The sequence below is a fragment of the Achroia grisella genome, unplaced genomic scaffold (assembly GCF_030625045.1).
Source record: "Achroia grisella isolate CSIRO2021 unplaced genomic scaffold, CSIRO_AGI_Agris_v1 utg918, whole genome shotgun sequence".
NCBI classification, from domain to species: domain Eukaryota; kingdom Metazoa; phylum Arthropoda; class Insecta; order Lepidoptera; family Pyralidae; genus Achroia; species Achroia grisella.
In genome coordinates, this window is record NW_026713067.1 from 3644753 (window position 1) to 3661330 (window position 16578).

A 16578-nucleotide genomic window follows, 5' to 3' on the forward strand; every position below is an offset into this window, starting at 1 on the left:
AAAAATTCAGGTTTTCTGTATGTTAACTTTTTTTAAAGTGAAACGATTTGATGATTATTTTAGTTATTTGAAAGCTTACTTATCGTGATCTAGAAATGTTATTGGTCAAGAGCTCGAAAGTCGTTTTTAGTGTTCCTTAGCAATTTAACCTATAAATAATATTACATCAAACTAGAGATTTACACATATAACTGAAACATTTTTATACTAATTCATAATAAAGTAAAATATAAATATTTAGGTGTGTATGTCTGTAGATATTATTATTTATTACAAGAGAATACAGCGAGGTAATTCTCTCGCGAGGCTTGTAGCATAAATTACCTGTCCTATAGAAGTTTTAAGGAGCGTCGACAGGGACTTATTACCTTTACTCTCTTTATGGTTTACTGTCAATCGTAAATCTTTATGTGCTCCGGCTTCCGAATTAATTAATGTTACGTAATAACAAAACATCCATTGTCACAACAATGAAAGATCCTAATATAACGATTGACAAATTCGACGGCGCCGTAAAGATTGGCCGATGTTTCGAGAGGCCATTAATGTGCAGTAGTGGTGATCCTAGCAGTGCGCCATCCCAGCAGGGTTGCCAACCTTAAGACACATACTCTCATACAAGAAAGATAGAAGAAATATAATAAATCCAAAATAGAAGAAATAAAAAGTTTGATAATCTTGTAAAGTAGTTAAAGGCTCCCTACGTTGTATAGTATATACACCGATTTTCAAAATCACGAGCATAATAATATGAGAGTGAAATTATCCTCGTACAAAGATACAAAATCTCATACTTGTATAAGTTCAGCGAATCTCCAATGGTTGGCATCCCTGCGATTCGGGCAACCTGCCAGAAGGGATGTGATGACGAAATCTAGGAACGTTAATTGTGGAAGGTTGCAATGCTCCGGAAATTCAGTGACGCTCGGGAACGAATTGCTACTTTTGTACGGATTAGGCACGCCGAATTTGGATAGCATTTGCTGCTGTTCTCGGATTTTCAATCGACTGCCACGAGCGGAGGTTCTAAACTCGACTGCTTTGAGTATACGATATCTTTGTGAAAACTGCACGAATTCCAGTCATTTTTTTTGTTCAAGCGATAGTTCGTAGGAATATATTCAGAGTCAGATAATGCTTTTTTTTTTAATAAAAGAATACGGTGCATGTAATATCTGCCCTACATGGAATATGGAATAGGTACATATATTTAATACAATAACGTAATAACTAATGGATCAGAATGAACTATTTTCGCAATCGATACTGTTGACTTTGTTTATTGATATATACATTTTGTAATTATTGCAAGGACTTTATTTACGAAATATGGTTGCTAAAATGCAAATTGAAGATTCGTCAATACTACATAATAACAAATATTACATAGATGCGAAAATTAGTCTGTCTGTTTGTACGAAGAATTGATGAAATAAAATACAATAGGAGCCATAATAATAATGCGGTACTTCTAATACATTTTTCTGGATTATATTGACGTTTAATTCCCCACAGATCAATCAATCAACATCAAATCGGCGCAGTTGCCCAAAACTTCGATTGGAAATATTTTTCTAGAGACAAAAAAACTTTTGCCAGATATGGACTCGAGTGAAGACCTAGATTGGATTACAATGTTAATAATGTTCGTTAATTACATAAATATTTTATACTGACACTAAAATTGGTTACAATGAATAATGTTAGAATAATAAATTTAAACGGAATTGTTATCACAAAATTTTTGAATCTGCCGATTAGCGTGTTTATAAGGATTAAAAATGATATTATAATTCTGTAGAACAAAGATATCGTACCCTCATATCATGTACTTCTATTACCGTATCTCATCCTTAAACCGAAACACACACATCATCGAGACTAATATAGGTGCCAGAGTGATCAAATTTATTTAAAAAAAACTAACTAGTTATATCCAAAACTTGATGATATCTCATTTAGAGACGAAACAGGTGTCGCAAAATGTAGGTGTAGATCCAATAACGGTCGGAATTTAATCGCTAAAGGGAAATATCATAACGCTTCCAGATGCAATGGTTATGTTTCCGCACAGAATTTTTGTGATAGTTAATTTTAAACTTTCGTGTTTAAAATTTTTATTGGCCACTATTGATGATTAAAATTCTCATTTCAACAGAGAGACTTAAAATTATCTTCTGCGTGGTCGCAAAATAAATTAGCAAAGTTGTAGCATCAATAGTCACGGATAACGGTCGCGAACTTTTTAAATCTAGTGACGGTAGATGAAGAAAAAACTGCTGTCACCTATCTACATTGACAATATCAGCTCGTGACCACGCTTGCAACCAGATGAAACGTCGATGGTTACCTTTGTTTCCATAGAATTATTCACGGTTAATAATTTAAAGAATTTTTGTGGTCTGACACATGCTAATGGTAGAGTAATGAAATAAAATAATATAAGTCCATTAAGTAATGAAACGGACTTCGGCACAATAACACCTAATTCCATAAAATATATTACATGGCAGTCGTTCGTTCATGAGTTGTTACATTTCATTGACAGTAACATACTCCGTTTGGTAGACATTTTAATGGAATGCTAATAAACAGAATGCGGGCATTGTCCACATAATAGAATATTGTGTTTCTAATTTTCCAGACCATCACAACTGTGAGACTAAGGACTAAGTTAAGAGCGAATAGAAATAGAAATAGAAATAATCTTTATTCAAATAAACTCATTACAAGCACTTTTGAATAGTCATATTTTGACTCATTAAGCAGATTCATCACAAGAAGAATGAGCAAGAAACTTGTGTGTTGCTCTTTTTAATAGATGTTTTTTTTTATATAAATAATTACGTTATAACAAGTAAGAGGCATGCGATAATCATAATAATATTAATGTAATCAATAATATTGTCGTGCTATGGATTTAAAGTTTTTCTATAAAAACATTATTATCGTTAACGAATTCTTCAATTTTATAATAAGCTTTTTTGCAAAGGAACTGTTTTATTTGACATTTAAATCTTTTTGGCAGATTTATAACAGACTCTGGTATTTTATTGTAAAACCTTACGCAATTGCCATAAAACGAATTACTAACTTTAGCCAAACGACATTTAGTTATTAATGGAGTTTTATTAATGGAATCATTATAATAAAAAATAAATAATCGTGGACAATTGACACAGCGCCATCTAGTCTCACGTTAAGCAGAGCTTGTGTAATGAGTACTAGATAACTGATATAAATACTTACGATATTTTTTTGTAAATACACGTAAAATATACATAGAAAACACTGCGACTGATACAAACACTCATACTCATGAAAACAAATGTTTGCACCGTGCGAGGAATCGAACCAGCGTCCACCGAAAGTAACGTGATGTGCAAAATTGCTAGACTACCGAGGTCGTCAAATGATAAGTGTATGTGGAATCAACAATTTATCCATTTCGGACATACATCGTGAAATTCAAATATACAATTAAACTAAATTATTGAATTAAAAAAACTCATACTACTCTACAATTTTACATTTGTTTCTATATTAATATACTAATAATATGATAATATCTAGGTATTAGCTGACCCGCACAACTTCGTCTGCTTTTAATTTCTCCACCTTTTGCAATATTTTCATTGTAGCACAGCTCCTATTGATCGTAGTGTAAGGTTATATAGCTTAAAGCCTTCCTCGACAAATGGACTATCCAACACAAAAAAAAAGTAATTCGAACCAGTAGTTTCTGAGATTAATGCGTTTAAACAAACAAACAAACTCTTCAGCTTTATAATATTAGTATAGATTATGACCCTTATAAAAGTTTATATCCTATTAAATTGATTATATATATCTTTATTGATAGGTCTATTGCAGACATTTCTGATAAATCAAATTTACCATCATTTCTGTAAGTATTGTAGGTGAAGCAGATTTACATGGAATTTGATAATTAAGATGTTACTCTTTTAAAAGATATAGAATACATAATAATATATATAAATTTAGATTTAAAGTATAAATAGATACTAATATACCATACATTGGTGTCTGTTTATTGTAACGTGAATCACAAAACCACAAAACTAGTGCTTTGGAATTTGGCTCGCATATTTTATAGAGCAAATGCTCATTTGAGAGAAATTAAAAAATAAACAAGAAATATAAAATTATGTAGTTTTAAACATAATTATCGATTTCAGCAATTATGTACATACAGTTTGTATCACATTCATTTAAACATTAGATAACTATACATAGAGGTTGATACGAAGTTTGAAATATTACAGTAAAGAATTGTTTTTTTTTTGTAACAGATTAATACAATACATATTTTGTACATATAACTAGCTGTTCCCAGAACTTTGTTCGCGTAATATATTTTTTTTAAATAAAAGTAGCCTAAGTTACTCCTTATTACAACAGCTACCTACCAAAAAAGTACCGTCAAAATCGGCCCAGCCATTTCAGAGATTAGCCGGAATAAACAGATCAACAGATAGACAAAAATCATAAAAAATGTGATTTATATTCATACGCATGTAGTAAAAAACGGTTATTTCAATATTACAAATAGACACTCCAATTTTATTTATTTGTATGGATTATGTATTTATTTACAAAAGACAATATATCAATTATAGTACTCATAACACAAATTCTGCTTAGCTTGGGACTAGTTGGCGTTGCGTAAAAATGTCCTGTATCATTATTATTTACTTAATAAAATCTCTCATCTATAGAAAGCAGGTTATTCATCGAATAATATTGGACATATCTGTTTATAAAAATATTTGAGATCCGCAGAATAAACGCATCCGTACGGTGTTGGGTCCTTCCCACCATAGTCTTAAATAGCCATGAAGTTACGACCCTTTGTTCGCTATCCTTTTATGATTTGGACCAGCGGAGATCCCCATTCCCCGGCATTACGGTGCTCTACAGACCACCTATATGGGCCCATTGTCTTACAGACAACCTTGGCTCTCAAAGGATTTCCACTAAAAACTGACTTTGAGTACGGGATTGTTTGAGATAATTAAATGTGTTGCAAAATATAAATTAATTATAAAAGATCACACGATAAAACTGGTAAATATAATAATTGTCCAGGGATATTATTGTGGATACTAGACTGATACAACTGGTATAAATACTTAGCTATATTTTTTATACATATAAATAAATATGTAGAAACATCACACAAGCACAAGCATGAATACAAATGTTTGTATTGTGCGAGGAATTGAACCCGCGATCATCGGATGTAAAGCGGTGTGTTAAACTGCTTGACCACCGAAACCAATCCGAAGTCAATAATTTAAAAAACCCTTATAAGATGCTACTATTTTTTATTTTATTTAAATAATTTTAAAGAATTACACGATAAAAATGCAGAGTCAGTGTCTAGACTGCTACTAAATTTTACGCAATCCCGTACTTGTGTAGTAGATATACAAAATTTCAAAACAATTTGTAAAAAATAATTAATTCGAATAATAATTATTATTATTTGCAAATTCTATAAAAACAGTACTATTAAATTGCACTAATATAATTTTGAATGTGATTTTATAATTGTATATGTCAGACTTACCATATGAGTGACAGAGTGCTCAGCTGCACCGGTCGTGTATTCAGTTCCTGAAAATAAAATATCATGTTAATTATATATAATTACTTACAAATATAGTTATAGTAGTTACAAACGTACGGAAAATTTTATTATATTTGGCAGGTTCAGTGGTACGAAGGACCTTAGTTTTGATGGTCGTGGGTACGCTGCTCGCACAGTACAAACATTTGTAGTCATAAGTATAATTGTTATACTGGTCCGGGTGTTTATTCAATGTATATTATGTATGTATCTATAAAAACTATTTCAGTACTTATATCTGTTGTCTAGTAGCTATAACACATGCTCCAGTTAGGTTTGGTTTAGATGATTTTTTGAGAGTTATCCTGAGATATTATTATTATTATTATATTAATTACCGACGTTAGGGATCTAGCGGCTACCTACATCTGTTTACTTCCATGTCTTACAGGCGCTAGATAATAATCAGGACAAGTCGTACAGCGCCATCTAGACTCAAATTAAGCTAGCTAAAGCTTGTGTTATGGGTACTAGATAACTGATACAAATACATAGATATTTTCTTTTTCGTAAATACATACTATACATAGAAAACACCCAGACTCAAATCATACTCATGAATAAAAATGTTTGTGCCGTGCGAGGAATCGAACCCGTGACCATCGGACGTAAAGTGGTGTGTCAAACCGCTAGACCACCGAGGTCGTCATGGTTAGATGGCGCTGTGTGATTTGACCGGCATTATTATTATGTAATTTTTATTATTATTACTTCACTGCCATATGTCAATGGGAACACAAAAGAAGCGGATTGGCGACAGAAATAAGAAGAACAGCGATTACTGATGCTAACGACTTTAACAAACATTACCTCAGTACAAAAGCACGATAGAATAATCAGGTTATACCGACTCATTGCTACAACTAGAAGCTCACGTTAAATGTATATTAGAAGCACAGGACAATGTATGTGATGTTTGCACTACAAGTTACTCCAGAGGCAGTGCGATAAAAGCGGATTACAAGTAAATTGTTGTGGGAATTGTGTCTGGAACAAGTCACGAGCAGCTCCAACTTGTTTCATTAGTTTTGGGATCTTGTAATTAAGATGACCAGTGTAATGCATTGCGACAAAGTTATAGACAAGAAATTTAAGAGAATTACGTAAGATCTTTATCATTCATTCCAGTCATTTTTCAATGTCATTCTACGACAATAGATACTGTCAGTCTCCATTCAAACATTCCGTCAGTATATCTATCGTGAATAAAATCCGTTATTGTGAGTAGATGGTGTGATCACCAGCATTTTAAATTAAAATTAAGAAGAATACACTGGTCACTGTAATCTCCCTAAAAATGAATGTGTATGTTTGTTAAGTTAATTTGGCTCGAAAGCACCCCGAACTGACGGTAGATTTAATAATAAAATAATGCTGTATTTATACAACCATAAGATTACAAAATTAAAAAGGAGAGTACATAATAGATAGCTAGGTAATCACATGGCAGAATATTGCGTAATACAAAATAAGGACCCTGATATCCTAAACTAGGTATTACTTCCTGTGCTATAGGTATCAGGGTTTCTCTCTAACAGATTTGTTATATCATGATAGTCTGTAATAGACCTACACGAATAAAGATATTTTTAATTTGTTGACAACTATACCATCGTAAAATACTCAACTTCAAAAAATTCAATTTCTTATTTACATGCGGGATCTAATAAATGTCACAAGAAATACAATCCAAATGACAATGTTATAGAATAGAAACAGAAAGGATGTGTGATGGCGGTCTCTTATGGTTTTCTATAGTTGATTTCACAAATACGGTCATCTACCCTCTGATCGCAAGAACTCGCCAACTGTTTCTCACTTGACCTGCTGACTTGAGAAGCACTGCAAGATTTTTCCTGTTAAAATATAGATGTGCCTTTAAATTTCTACTGGGACTAGCTAGACGAAATTGATACAAATTAGGTTCTGTACACGACAAATCTCACAGGATGCCAGTTCAAGATCAGGTTGGTCCGAGTACTCTTTTTAATTTCAACACCTTTAGATGTATTTTTAATCTTATACACGAAGACAGAACAGATAATATATCTAAAATCATGTTTTTTTATTAATTATATATTTCCCAATACTGTAGTTACATTCTTGTTTTATTTGTATACTATCCGACCCGTCCTACTTCGTCTGCATCTCACTTATTTGACATTTAGCATTCTATTTCGCCCAATTTACATATCTTTTTAAATTATAGTCTATGTGTTATTCTGATGTAGAAGCTATATTACTGTAAACTTCACCAAAATCCGTTGCGTAATTTTTGAGTGAAAGAGTAACAAATATCCATCCATCCAACCATCCGTACAAATAAACTTTCGCGTTATTTGAAACTATTTCACGCAACTGAACGGATGTTAATGAAACGTTACAGTAATATAGCTTATACTTATACATTAGTCAGTGACCATAGAGACAATTTTATTTACATATTTTATTATTATTTCTTATATATGTTAGTCTATAAGGTATTTATAATATGGGCCATGTAGCCTGAATTAAATATATAAATTAAAAATATACTAAAAAAAAAAATTGTAATAACACGTAGGCTACAAATTTCACACGAGTGAAACCGAAGGCACAGCTAGTACGAAATAATTGTCGTTATGCATTCAATTCAATTTTCCATTAGTTCCAACAGCCGATAAGGATCTTAACACGAATAATTTTATGGTAAATGAAATGAAAGATTCAAATACCTATATTTACCATAAAATGGTTAACAATATAAATAATGTATATTAAAGACGAAAGTTAAAAATTAACCATCAAGATCCGATAGTCTTTCAAACAAATGATTACTGAGGCTCAACAATTAACGGCTTTCAAGCGTAGTCGTCCAAACAGTAAACTGATTCAGGAAATTTATGGCCGCTGACAAACTTCGGCCGTTGATGACTTTTCCGATATCCTTCATTAGATATTGGCTGAATATTAGGTGCTCAACCAGTGGCGTTTATTAACTATAGGTGGTATGGGAAGTTACTACTTCTTCGTTAAGAAATCTAATCTTAAACTGTGAAGAGGCAAGATTTAATTTTGTTCGTAATTGATTGACTAGCAAATATTTTATGAATTATTACAACTATAAACATTATAACAAAAGCTTTATTATCACGCAATACAGTTGTTATATCATTAGTAGTTACAAATTTAACTCGTAGTTTCGCACACTGCTTTATTTCCGATGGCCAAGGGTTCGATTCCTTGAACGGTACAAACATTTGTATTCATAAGTTTGATCGTTTGTATCAGTCTGTATGGTTCCAATATATATTATGTATTTACAAAAATATATTTATTTATATCAGTTTTCTAGTATCCATAACACACTACACAAGTTTCTTGCTCATTCTTCTTGTCTATTCTGAGTCTGCGTTCCGAATGAGTGATAGAATAAAAAACAATGTGACTATTCAAAAGTGGTTATATTAAGTTTATTTGAATAAAGATTATTTCTGTTTCTATGCTTACCGTGGGACTAGATGGCGCTGTGTAAACTGTCTAAGGGTTATTTATTATTATTATTATCTATGTCCATCAGGGATAATGTAGAATTCTAATGGTAAAAGAATTTTTGAAATCGATCTAGTAATTTCGGAGCCTTTCATTCCTTGCTCATTTCTTATGATGAGACAACTGGATATGAGATTAAAAAAAAACTAATAATAATAATCATCTTTATTTGTCTCAAATAAAAACTAAGACAATCGCTGCTTATAATGAAATTTAAAAGTAATAAATGAGACAAAACGGTCTATAAAACAGAGGGGTCTGTCCATACTCTCTATGACTATTCAAAAGTGCTTCAATGTAAGTTTATTTGAATAAATAATTTTTTATTCTATTCTCGATAGCAAACCTTCTTTATAATATTAATACAGACTAATATAGATTTAGCTCTCAGGGGAAATTTACAGCCAATGAAAAGGGTATCAACACGCAACCTGCTTCATTGTCGCTGTCAACGCACCTTACATCAATCTAAACTGTTTAGAAATTGAAATCTGTACCTGTAGAGCTCTGTAAGCATCACTTACGAATTCGAAAGCAAAATTCGCGGTGATAATGTAGATTGGTATTCTGTAAAACTCAATAGCGACAGCGCCACACGCTCGAGAGCGGGATGGAGGTAAAACAGGCACTAGTGATGTTTTTAGAAATATAGTCAAACTCTATAGCTTAGTAGGTACTTTATATTTGACAAGTGATACGAGTGCCTTCAGTGAAGCGATGAGTGAAATGATTTGACAAAACGCTTACAGAATACCAATAAAATAAATATATTATTATTATTATTATTATTAATACCTACTGTACTTTCTTTCTTCAGTGTGCTTTGAGAAATATGGTTTTCAGGTAAACTCAATGGTAAAATTGAATTTTTACTCTTTATTTCGGCAGCAGATAGTCGATATCTTATTAATATTATAAAGCGAAAGTTTGTGCGTATGTCTGGATGTTTCTTAATAATTCTCTAAATTCTCTTGTACACCAACACGGGATTTCAATTTTATTAATTAGTCAAGTTAGGTTTATCCAAGAGTCATATTAGGGAGACAGAGGGTATACAAAAGAAGAATTACCTACATTATTAACTTACATACTTTAATACACTTCGATCGATCCTCCGTCCAATACAAACGAGGACCGAAATTACGACGGCCTGATTTGAAGTTTGAAGAAAGGTGAACCCCGAAGCGGTGGCAGACTAAAGTCGTATCCGTCAGGCGGGAGTTGATTTTCAGCCGCTCTATAAGTATTTCGGATTTGTAGTGCCATCTGCACTCGCCTCCTATCGTCCGGTGAAGCTGTAAAGGCGAGCTGTGGCCAACAGCATTAGAGTAGTCCGAAAAATACGGGTTTGGAGTAACATCTCCACTCGCCCCCTATCGTCAGATGAAGCTGTAAAGGCCAACTGCGGCCAACAGCATTAGAGTATTCCGAAAAAATTAAACACTATTTATTGATGGTGATTAAACGGCAGCAATAAATAAAGCATGATACAGCGCTAACTAGCCGCTTGAATGCCATTCTATTTATATGAAAAAAAACCAATAGATTAACTTGTCTATTTTTGAATGAATGAATGAAGATTGAAACAAGCATTAATTGCGGATAGCTTGTTAGGATATACCAGTAAAACCGCACTCAAATCGATTCAGCGGTTTTTAGATAAATGAAATAAAGCGTCAAAAATGTTGTATTTTTGACATAGATAACGCATGCTTAACACTAAACTGTATTAATTGTGAACTTCCAAATATTGTGAAGTCGACTTTAACAGTTTTAGTTATAAAGTCAATTATTAAATAATTGAAATTTTTGAGTTAATACAATTTTTAAGCGAAATGAGAAGTCAATTTTTTTTTATTATTTTTTAATTACGTACATATATTTTTTTTAAATAATATACCCAGACTATTTCTATTTATCCCTATAAATATTCAAATCTACTGTCTGTGCAACTGTCTGCTTGTTACCTTTTCATAACTAAGGTGCTGAACACAATAGAATAGAAAATCCTTTATTCAAATAAATTTTATTAAAGCACTCTTGTGTCACATAGTTGTCACAATTTTTTTAATCTACCGCTCATTTGGAAACATGTTTTATCACAAGAAGAATGAGCAAGAAACTTGTGTGTTGCTCTTTTGCCGAATATATCCAAAGGAATTACGGCGTGAATATAGCCTGTACCAAGAAGACAGAGGTACGCTATCTTTTATTTGAAAAAAGCAGACGAAGTCCCAGGAATTGGCTGATATATGGTAAGGATTACTTACCATCTAAAACGTTGAGGTGACAACAAAAGATGGAGGCCATTGTATCACTACAAATGTATGCTCTTTATAGGAGCGTATTAGTCTAAGATACGGCGTAAGAAATATATACCTTCTGCTCTTACTTGATAATGACGTTTTATATTAGAGAATATTTAGATTTATCAGATGAGTTAACTGGCTCAATATTAGATCTATCATGCCAAATATAATTGTTTAATATAAACACAAACAATACAAATATAATTTAAGTTTATGAATTAGTTCATTTTTTTATAACATACATATGAAGTAATATAAAATTAAGATATTAAAATTGTCTGTATGATCACGGTACTGACCGCGGCAATTGGCCATGGTACCGCCGATACACCACACCCTTCGGCCAGTAGTCCTCCTTCATGAAAGTGGGCAGCATGTTGGTGTGAACCCGGCCCACAAACGCCTTGAAACTCGCGTTGTGACTCGACTCCGGCGGCATCTCCCTCAATGTCCGGTTACTCTTGGTACGGATATAATAATAATAATCTCAGGACAATTCACACAGCGCCATCTAGCCCCAAGTTAAGCTAGCTAAAGCTTGTGTTATGGGTACTAGATAACTGATACATATTCATAGATATTTTTTTTGTAAATAAATACATATACATAGAAAACACCCAGACCGATACAAACAATCATACTCATGAATACAAATATTTGTGCCGTGCGAGGAATCGAACCCGCGACCGCTAGACCGCTAGACCACCGAGATCGTCAAGTAGTTTTAGTATTCTATTATCATCCATCATAAGTTATTCATAAAAATCAAGAATAAATCCAAATAATGATACCAACACCACCTAGTCCTAAGCTAAGCAGAGCTTGTGTTATTGTGCTAGACAGCTGTTACAAATACATAATATACATAGAAAATATTCAGACCGATAGAAACAATCTTATTCATGAATACAAATGTTTGTACCATGCGAGAAATCGAACCTGCGACTATCAGAAGTAAAGCGGTGTGTTAAACCGCTAGACAGTATATTTTTATAGCTTCAGACATGGATTGCATAATATATGATACTAGCTGTGCCCGCGGTTGTACCCATATGAAATTTATAGCCTATATGGTATTCTGATGTATAAGCTATATTACTGTAAAGTTTCATCTAAATTAATTCAGTAGTTGTTGCGTGAAAGAGTAACAAACATCCACCCATATTTACAAACTTTCGCGTCTATAATAGTAGTAAGATTAATTATAATTAATTTTCGATTACATTTCTTATACCGTATCTCTGACTATATGTAAGAATAAACCTTGCATTGCGCGGTACCGACGGACCGAATAAAGCGGGAAGCATTCGTCACACATCCGTTCAAATCCAAAACCGTTGGCGGGCTATTTTCGCACGAATGTTTTGCTCGTTTTTCCGGCTGACTGTACTCTGGGGGGCGCGCTGATAGGGTTGTCGAATACATTTGAAAAAGGGCGCGAAAAGAAATTCTATTTACATTATAATAGTGATATTCTAGATACAACTTAAAGTTATTTACTTAAGGTTTAATTTACAATATATAGATATATCTCACGACTCACTCTTGGAAAAGAGCGCGAAAAGAAATTATATTTGTATTATAATAGTGTAGTGGTATACGAGTTACAACTTAAAGTATTTTGTTTAAGGTTCAATTTACAATATAATATATCGCCTCGGCCTTTACTTCTTTATATATACATATTTTATTATTGTATGTATGTAAGGCCGTCTATATATTTGCAATTGCAAATAGTTAGAAAAACAAATTTGTGTTGTTGTTGTTTTTAATTGTTTTTAGAATATCTCAGGACAATTTCATACAGCGCCATCTAGTCCCAAGCTGAGCAAATCTTGTGTTAGACAACTGATACAATTACATACATTTTTAAAAACATACATAATATATATAGAAAACACCCAGACCGATACAAACAAATATACTTATTAATATAAATATTTGTGCCCTGCAAGAATCAAACCAGCGACCTTCAGAAGTAAGACGGTGTAGCACAACCAGAAGACAACCGACGCCGTCAAATGGTAATTGTAATAATGTACGACACGAACAGTATTACATCACGTTATCATGCGATGGGCGTGATGTTAAAAACAATTTGGACCCAGAGAACAATGCATACGGTAGAGCAGGTATAACCAGGGTGCGATGTAGGTCAAACCAGATGGTTTGATAGTTGTCCAGGCAGGCAAGCCATATTAATGGCAACACCGGTGGTAAACCACTGGTTTACCAATACAGATTTTTTTTTATATGTGAACCGATTTTTATGATTCTTTTTAATTCGATAGTTACTGCTTCTCATATGATCCAATATAAATATGATCAAGATATGAAGAGAAATTTAGTAGTTTATTATTCTTAATAAATTGACTGACTCGGTTTTTTTAAACTTTTATTTGCATTATATATAATAGAAAAGAGAAAAAATACACTGAATAGATTTGTGTAACTACAATAAGGCGGTTTATTGCCGAAAGCAATATTTCTGGCCTGAACACAGTATAATTACAAAACTACATAACGTTAAATAAATATTTTTAATTCGTATTATTATCAAGAGTTTATTCAATAAAGTTTATAATATTTTTTTAATTAATGATACGGATAAAATTATTCTAATAAATGCACGAAGTATAATTATGTCAGATATACATAATACAAAATAAAAGTGAATTAATAAAATACTACAAAATATCTCGTTATAATTGGATATTATTTCTGGGAATCGGACTCGAGCCGTAATAATTATTTTTTGTATAAAAATGACTACAATTTCAACTTTAACAAAAAGGAATTCATTAAAGAATCATTATTAAATTGGAGGTAAAAAGCCTCGAAATATAGAATAGAATATAACATATAAAAAAAAAATAGTATATAAAAATCGGTTTCTATTTCAAATTTTTGTTCCGATTAGTTTGCAATAATGGGGTTGTCTGAAAACAAAAACCCCAAATTAAAAAAAAATCCAAATTTGAAAATGTCATTTTCCAACCGACCGATTTTGAAATCCTATTATTTTTGCGTTTCTATGGCTATTCTATTTACAATACATTGATTATAATCATTAATTTCTTTATGTTAAACCTACAATGAAAATTACTAGCAGTTTTATATATTCCTTTATCCATATTTAAAATATGAGTGTTCTTTATATACAATTTGTTTTAAACACTTCTGTCACTGCCCTCTGCTGTAATATCGTCTATAAAGCATTTCTCTTATTTTCATTTATTATTACTCTTTATCCGCCCCGGCTTCGCACGAGTGTACATGTACTATACATATAAACTTATCTCTTGAATCACTCTGTATATTGCTAAAAACTGCAATAAAATCCGTTGCGTAGATTGAAAGGTCTAATCGAACACACAGCGGATGCGATTTCATTTTATACTATGTAAAGATATAAGTGAAATAATATTTAAAAACTAAAGCAATTCCATAACAAAAACTGACCATTAGCACTTTTTACATTACAATACATTGGCAATAATTTCATTCATAAATAGGTAAATTAACAAACAGATAAATATGAAAATCAAAAGAAAATTCTAAATTTAAAATGACAATTGTAAGATACAGATTAAAAATTTCAATTAAGAAAATCAAGCTTTCCGCCGGAGCCATGAGAAGAGAATAAAAAAAAAAAGAAAATAAAAATCATGCAGAGATGGTTGTATGGATGCAGTTATCTTTGCCTTTGCGATAACGCATAAACTGAACAAAAAAAAATTTCTTTACAATGTTTAATTAATTTAAATTCAAGGCTAGTTCTTCATAATCAAATACTGTGGGTATTCTTTTTGCAGTTAAACACAATATATGCGTAATATTTTTTGGTAAAAAAAAAAAAAAACAATTATCAATAACAAACAAAAAAATCAAATTTTACCGCTTTACAATATTACTCTATTTTTACGAATCGATCAAAATATCTATACCGCTATAATTATAGAATCCAATATTACTTACGTGGATCATTTCAGATAAATAATTTATGTACACAGAAACACATCAAACGCACCAACACATAAAACAATATAACATCACATCTTTGACAATAGGCGTCGTAAAAACCACGTGCTTGTATTTCCGGTTGCGCACGCGCATATCCGCTTCACGTCAAGCCAATACGAGAACAATTTGAAGACTAGTGGCGCCGGCGCCTGCATCCGCGGAGAGGAGCGGGGATAGGCGCAGGCTCTGAGATTTCATTGATAATGTGAATTCAGTGTTGCCTGCTTAAAGTGTTTCCCTGTATTTGGGAGGATCTTGTGGCGTTTGTGAGGAGATGAAATGATGATTAAATAATAATAATAATTTATTTTTTATCAGGCTTACTTGCCCATTTCGTTAGTATTACAGATTTCTTATAATGAATATTAGTACGTACAGACACAAATTACACACAAAAAAATAAAATAGAAATAATACCAATATTAAATTAAATTAAAATACTGTCACAGTAACTAAACAATTAGTATTGTTTATTTGAAGTAGGTCTAAAAATCATTACACAGTAGAAAATAAAGTCGCTATCGCTGTCTGTCCGTGCATATGTATGCTTAAATATTAAAAGTACGTAACGGATTTTGAAGAGTTTTTTAATAGGTAGAGTGATTTTAGAGGAAGGTTTATAAACTATATAATACACATGTATTACATTATACAATGTACATACATTGTACACCCGGGCGAAGCCGGAGCGAATAGCTAGTTTGAATATAAAAAAAACACACTTGTAAAACGCCTAAGTACAAGCTACAAATGTGACAAGCTAAACAAACAAGAGCAACTTTCAATTATTTGGAAATGCTCATAAATATCGGTAATACATTATTACCGATAATAATACCGTTGTGCCGATACAGATTTACTAAAGCCTCCTTTTAGAAAATAGGTATTTTTCTTAAAAACTTTAGGTTTTGGGAAAATATATGGGTTAACCAAGACGGTGATATGGCAACACTGTGAGATTTTCTAAAATTATGAATGTGTTAAAAAGATTTCTTAATATGTTTATCGTTAGTCTTAATTAAGTTCAAATATTGGAATAATAAGTAGAAAGGTGTTTTTTTA

The 16578-nt window shown here is 32.1% G+C and overlaps 1 protein-coding gene across 1 annotated transcript in view; it reads right to left on the reverse strand.

The window, feature by feature from the left end:
* The window catches only part of LOC131853994 (uncharacterized), a 42331-nt gene extending 26690 nt beyond the window's left edge, over positions 1-15641 (reverse strand). The window contains exons 1-2 of the mRNA XM_059205113.1: positions 15472-15641; positions 5594-5640 (exon numbers count right to left, since the gene is read on the reverse strand). The gene's annotated coding sequence lies outside the window, so the exon portion shown is untranslated. The remainder of the gene's footprint in view (positions 1-5593; positions 5641-15471) is intronic.
* Positions 15642-16578: the final 937 nt, after the last annotated feature.